Below are 6,427 nucleotides of genomic sequence, written 5' to 3'. Positions count from 1 at the left end.
TAAATTACAGCAAATACTGCAGCTATAATGCAATAAATTACAGCAATAATGCAGAAAATATACACTTTTCTACTTGCTGCAACTATGTTCTAGTTACAGAAATCTGTTTGATTCGTCGTATGAATTATGACAAGTCCAAATAAACAATCTTAAGAAGTTTTATCATGAGGAAACTCAAAGTTGGAAGTAGAAAACTATATCTTAGACTATAGTTCTGTTTCAGACAGCAAAACAAAGAAGGTAACATTTGATTTGACGAAACTTTCTGGGAACTAACCGCATGGCACAGCCCTCATCTACCGATGACTTTGCGTTGACTGGTAGGCGGCGGTGCGCTCGCCCTCTCAGACGATGAGACAGAAAGACTCATTCCGCACAATTCCGCTGCCGATCGTGGATGCTTCTGGCACGAGGAGCAGAATCATTGATTTGGCGGACTCCCGACTCTTTAGACCCTTTTTACGCTGACCGTCTCTGTAGCAACAGACCTGCGTTATTTGATCCCCAACCTGTGGGTGAAACAACTCCTCAGTGCGATTACGTTGGAGGAAAATGAGAAACTAAAAAGAAGATTGAGGTATTTAAAAGGTTTGTCATACCCGGTATTTTTGAGTGCAGTCCAGGAAGCACTAAGCATCGGCATTCCGAAACACGTGGACAGTGTTGTTGCGTCTTCGGGTGTGATGAAACATTTTTGACTCCTCGCACTCACTCAAAGAAAAGAAGATACTCTTTTATTCTTCATTTGAAAACCAGGTAAACAGTTAAAAATGAGTTACTAATTTTTAATGCTGCCGAATAACATTCACTTATCAAGATGTTTAAATGGGAAAATTTTATGGCATTTTAAAGCAATTAATCAATTACCAATAAATGCAGACAGGAAATTAAATATGGCTTAGATCAAAAGAAATATTTCAAATAATAATTAATAATCTTTGTTGTTAAAATATGAACAGAATACGAAATTTGGGTGAGATATCACGGAGGCATACAAAAATTATTTTAAACTATAGTTTATTGATATCTGTTGTCTATAATTTATTGATATCTGCGGCAAACAAAGGAAATATTTTTTGAAATAAATAAATTACATTTACCTTTAAAATTACTAGAATTTTAGCTATTTTAGCTGATGCTCAGATTGGTATATGCTTTGATAAAATATTAATGTAGTCTGAAAGTCTAGTAATATCTTGTAAAATAAAACATCCGTTTTTAAGACATTTACTTGGAAATATTTTTGTAAAAGTATACCGGTAATAAAAATGTAAAAAGTAAAATAGAACAGAAGGGGAAAAATTCGGGGTTATAGATACAAATCATATTTTGTACAGTTTTACTTTTTACATGAAAGTGTTGCAAACTTTATATGCATAGAATGTACTAAAGAATTATTTCTTTCAATATTCATCCTAGCTGTGTACTTCCATCTACGAAATTTATTAGTATAAAAGATTTTAGTACTGGAAGTAGAATGGTTCCGCAAATACAAAATCTGTCATCTTATATGTTCTCCACTTGATAAAAATTATAGTTAAATGTTCGGTGTGCTTTCGTAAATTAAACGCAAAACATTCTACAGTCTTTCAGAGGCCTTATTATTAATATTCCATTATAAGTATGAATCCCAGATAATGGTCTCTTTTACCTAGATGTTTTCCCCCTATGTAAAGTAAAAACAAGCAAGTTTCTTCCTCTGCGCTTTGTCTTATGTTCGTGGATTTTCTTTTAAATTAACCAAATACATACTTTATTATTCAAAACACATTCATTAGTTACTGAAATGAAAAGCTTTTATTTGTAGTTTTCCCCTAAATATGGTGAAAAATCTGGCCGGAACCATTAGGCGGTAGGCAATGAAGAATGATTTAAATTACAATATTCATTCAAGAAATTTCCCATGTAAAGGCACGAAATATTTTGCCTTTAACTTATCGAACCTTGCAATAATTAGACGTTTTCTTGCACAAGGATCATAGAAAAGTTAAATAAATTCTCCTACCTCCAGTACTAAAACTGTTTCCATAAAATTATTTACCTTATATTGAGAAACGTTGTAATTGGAAGTATGTAAGATGAATATTTGAGGAAATAAAGCTTGTAGCCAGCTTTGTAGGATGACTCTTGTATAAGAAACAATCGAAGAATTACTTAAGTGAAATATTTTATTTTACAGAAAAAATAATTAACATAAAATAACTAACTAAAAATAACAAAAACGCGTAGTCTGTCCAATTTATCATCCATGTAGTCTGTCCATTCATGCAATTTAAAAATTCATGCAATTTAATTCCACGTTAATAATTTTTAGCAATATATTTAACCTATTATTCTTAAAGATTAAATTTCAGTTCTGGTTTAATTTGAGCATATTAAAGTATATATCTATATATATATATATATAAATCTATTAAATAAATAAATATATAAAGGGAGATACTTTGAATACTCTCACCTCAAGGTTGGTGTATTGGAGACATAATTTGCGCTAATCGGTGTCTCCGCTGAGTTACAGAAAGTCATAAATCAAATTTGCCGTGATCGTCTTTTTACTTGAACGTTCAGAAAATGCAAATTTCATAAACAGACTAAGGCGGTGCAGATTTATTTAAAGCGAAACGTAATTTTCACTCTTTGTTCCTAGCTATTATTATATGCCTTAAAATTGAATGCTAAAGCTTACAACAGTAGCTTCATACAGTTGACACCTCGATAATTTATGACACAATAAAAAGAATTTTGAATAACAACTTCTTTTATACAAAGCCGATATTTATACACTTTATGTTTGGGCTCAGATGACTTCATTTAGAGAATGCATCTTTGTTAGATGTAGCTCACCTTTAAATGAAAAGACGCTTTTCTAGTTTTTCTTCCTGAAAACGCCCAAATAAAATTGTGCTTATATATAATACGTATGTACAAGATGTGGTTTAATGTGACTAATGTGCATAAAATTGGAATTGGTTTGCAAATAATACTACCCCCCTTTATTTTCTTAAATTAGTCCCAAATATTACATTATACAAAGGAACCAAAGTGTCTCTCTCTGAGGTAATGTCTAAAATTTTTTCTTCGTAACATTAACTGAAATTGTCATCTTATTGAACCATTTCTCTCTAGGAACGTTCTCATAAATTTTGGGCACGCTTCTGTTATGGGGACCGGATTCAGAAATGTATGTATGGATGTATGTGTTCATATATGCATGTACGTACAATGTATGTTGTGTGTATACAAACACATATAATTACATACATACACATGGGCATACATGCATACATTATTTATTCCGGTCCTGATAACAGAAGAGTACGAAATTTTGTTTGAAATTTATACGAAGAGATACATATTTAGAAAGACATGCATGTGCATATGTACCTAAATATTCACTTCTGCTGCAAACTCCTTTATAAAAGTAATTTATGAGCATTAGCCATGTATGAAAAATATTAATGTTAAATATTTCGATTAAATTGTGAAAGAAGAGGACAGAATTGAATATAATTCCAAAGGTAAGAACGTAAATTGGTAGTTCTCGGAACCAATTGTTTTAAAAGAAATCTGAAAATTATTACTTAAATCATTACGATTTGTATAATTCTCACATGCGTCAAGTAGCTGCGAGTTTGTACTAATTTTTAGAGTGGAAGATAAGTAATATGTACTTCTTTTTGAATCATATTAACGAATCACGTTTCATGTAAAATTTTAAATTAGTATGTGCAATATACGTATTAATATAGCATCTGCATATATATATTAAGGTAGTATGATATTTTGGTTAAAATGTAGTATGCAGATGGAATTTCGGCTTCGAAATGAAATTATATTCTTAACCCCTCAGCACTGTAAATTTAAACACTAACTTATTTACTGGATCATGAATATATTAGATATCCGATATATATTTATGGCTAAAATTTATCTGTTTGCATAGAATTCCGAGTGGATAAGACCACTCAACTCTGGTTATTCTATTCAGCCACAGCCCAAATCCTGACAAATGGGCTGAGTAAATCTATGTTTTTATGGTTACGTTAGGGTGTTTGAATATGACAAAGCACACAAGGGCTATTTGCCTAAAAGAAGAGACGCCTTCGCGGAGGCATTTTAAGGGAAAATGGCTCGAACTCACGTTACACATAGGAAGAACTACGGAAGTCAATGATGCAATCAGCACTTTCGACTGGGATCTAACCCAGATCAAACTTCCAGCATTCAGTAGTTTTAAACGCTCAATCACTAGTGTTTTTATTTATATCTCCACAAGGGAGGCTAATATGAGCCAATTTCCTTTAGTTCAGTCTCACCAGCAGCCGAGCTTGTCACTGATAGTCCCTGATCACTGGTAGTTCATTTAGAGGTTCAAATCCTGGCGAACGGGCTGGGTGCATGGGTCGTGGTTTGTCCATGTGTAACTTGTATACGATCCAGTTTCTTTTAAAAAATCCTCCCCAAAGGCTTCCTCCCCTTAGGCATATAGCCCTCGGGTGCTTTTCCATAATTAAATAAAGCAGACAAAAGCAACCAAAAACAACCTTTAGAAAGTCGCTTTACGAAAGCGTCCCTTCTTTCAGACTGATAGTTTTCATGTGTTTTGCTATATGTAATTAAACAAACCAAAAAAAAAACTGCATAGAAATATATTCACGAAATTTATATTAAATGAAACAGATAATCCCCTTTTTTCCTAAACGTTTCTGAAATCAAACGCTTTGAAAATATTACGCTCTTAAAAATAAACTTCAGAATTCAGAAATAAGGTATGGGGGAAGCGTAAAAGTAAGATCAAATTCAAGATGGTAGTTTGAATACTTCTGTACATTTTAAGTTATAACGATGCATTTACTAACTGTTTACTAACTATACTAACTATTCACATGATAAAAGTTGTGTTTTTTATTATGATGAATATTTCATCTATAAAAAATATAATTATGGAAACACGTCTCACATCCAGAAAGTAGTAACCATTTATTAATTGAAAAAAAAAAGAGTTCGAAATTTAATTGATCAAGAACCTTTTTATTTCGAAAGTACGTAATCTAGACGCTGAAACTCTTATTACAGAAGATGAGTTTCTTATACATTATATATGCAGTTCTGAGTATACTAGACTATTGAGAAATGCAAATGTTATGAAGCTCTTCGTTTTCAAGAAAGCCTATTCTGAAGTAAAACTGCTGCCTTTAAAATAATGAAGCGAAGAATATGCTTCCCAAGGAAAGTAGTTCCCCCACCATCTTCTTTCTCTCCCTTTCTTAATTATCAAACGAACGCTGCTTTCTAGACGGCGAACCTATAGAAAATATCTCAAGCAGCACGTACTCACTTACTAAACATACTTTTAAATGTTGTTACTTACCTGCTATCGCAACCAACTTAGTAGAAATCGCCAAAGTTTCAGTGTACGCCAAATTCGATGCGCGCAACAATTATTCAAGCAACCATACGCATGACGAATATTCAGTTTCTAACTTTGCCGTTTTCGTTTTCGTTTTTTTTTTTTTTTTTTTTTTTTTTTTTCTGCATTGCAAGTTACAACGGTTTTATGAAAACATTATGATTATTTTTTGTCTTAAACACGATTTTAAAATATGTGCTTCTGGAACATTCCTATAATAGAAGAAAGAAAGGTGAAATTTCTGGGAGAATACAACATTTTGTCGTATCATTCGCTAAACAGTGGTTCGAATCTTTTCTAAAAGTGATGGCTATGAAGTTTCCACCTCAACACAAACCCGTTTTTAATATTTATGTAAGAAATATATAATTCCTTTACAATAAAAATAATTATTCTTTCGTGTCCTTAAAAATTTTCCTGACAGACCCAAGATGTTATGGTAATACCGTAAGTACCAAAACTTTAATATCTTTCTCGCAGCGTTTTACTTGCTTAAGATATTACATAAGTGCATTAATTTTTAAAAACTGCTTTGTATTATGCTATGTAAACTGATTAAAAGTATTATGCTTATGATGTTTTCTTAATATATTTAACTGAAGACAACAAAGCTGACGAGGATTGTCTGCGGAAGACCTTTTGAGGACATTCTATAGAAAATTGACTTGTATTTTCATCACACGCGAGGAAAGCTAATTTTAAACAATTTTTGGAAACAAAAAGTACATTTTATCAGCCTCACTAGTAATGCAGGTTATATTGTGTTCTTAACATATGCTGTACTTAGCATATTTTTACGTGTAGGGGGCGTGTAATTCATCTTTATGGGCTATATGACTCAGGAGCTTCGAATAGTTCAACACTTTTGGTTTAAGCTGTTAAAATGCATCCGACGAAAAAGATCTGGCGGAGTAACTCTTTACTGAATAGTTTGAACTAAAAATAATTTTAAATGTGGTGCAATATAATTGCAACTAGAAAAATTCTAAGGTTAATTTTGTGTTCAAAATAATTGCT

General features: G+C 32.2%; 1 protein-coding gene across 5 annotated transcripts in view; it reads left to right on the top strand.

Moving 5' to 3' along the window:
* Window positions 1–374: 374 nt before the first annotated feature.
* The window catches only part of LOC118192271 (atrial natriuretic peptide-converting enzyme-like), a 1,449,396-nt gene continuing 1,443,343 nt past the window's right edge, over window positions 375–6,427 (top strand). For all 5 annotated transcript variants that reach the window (XM_085809975.1, XM_085809976.1, XM_085809972.1 and 2 more), the window contains exon 1: window positions 375–756. The gene's annotated coding sequence lies outside the window, so the exon portion shown is untranslated. The remainder of the gene's footprint in view (window positions 757–6,427) is intronic.

This window comes from Stegodyphus dumicola, chromosome X2 (assembly GCF_044657685.1).
Source record: "Stegodyphus dumicola isolate Sdum_Otavi_A_Nest chromosome X2, ASM4465768v1".
NCBI classification, from domain to species: domain Eukaryota; kingdom Metazoa; phylum Arthropoda; class Arachnida; order Araneae; family Eresidae; genus Stegodyphus; species Stegodyphus dumicola.
This window is presented reverse-complemented; position numbering and strand designations above follow the sequence as displayed.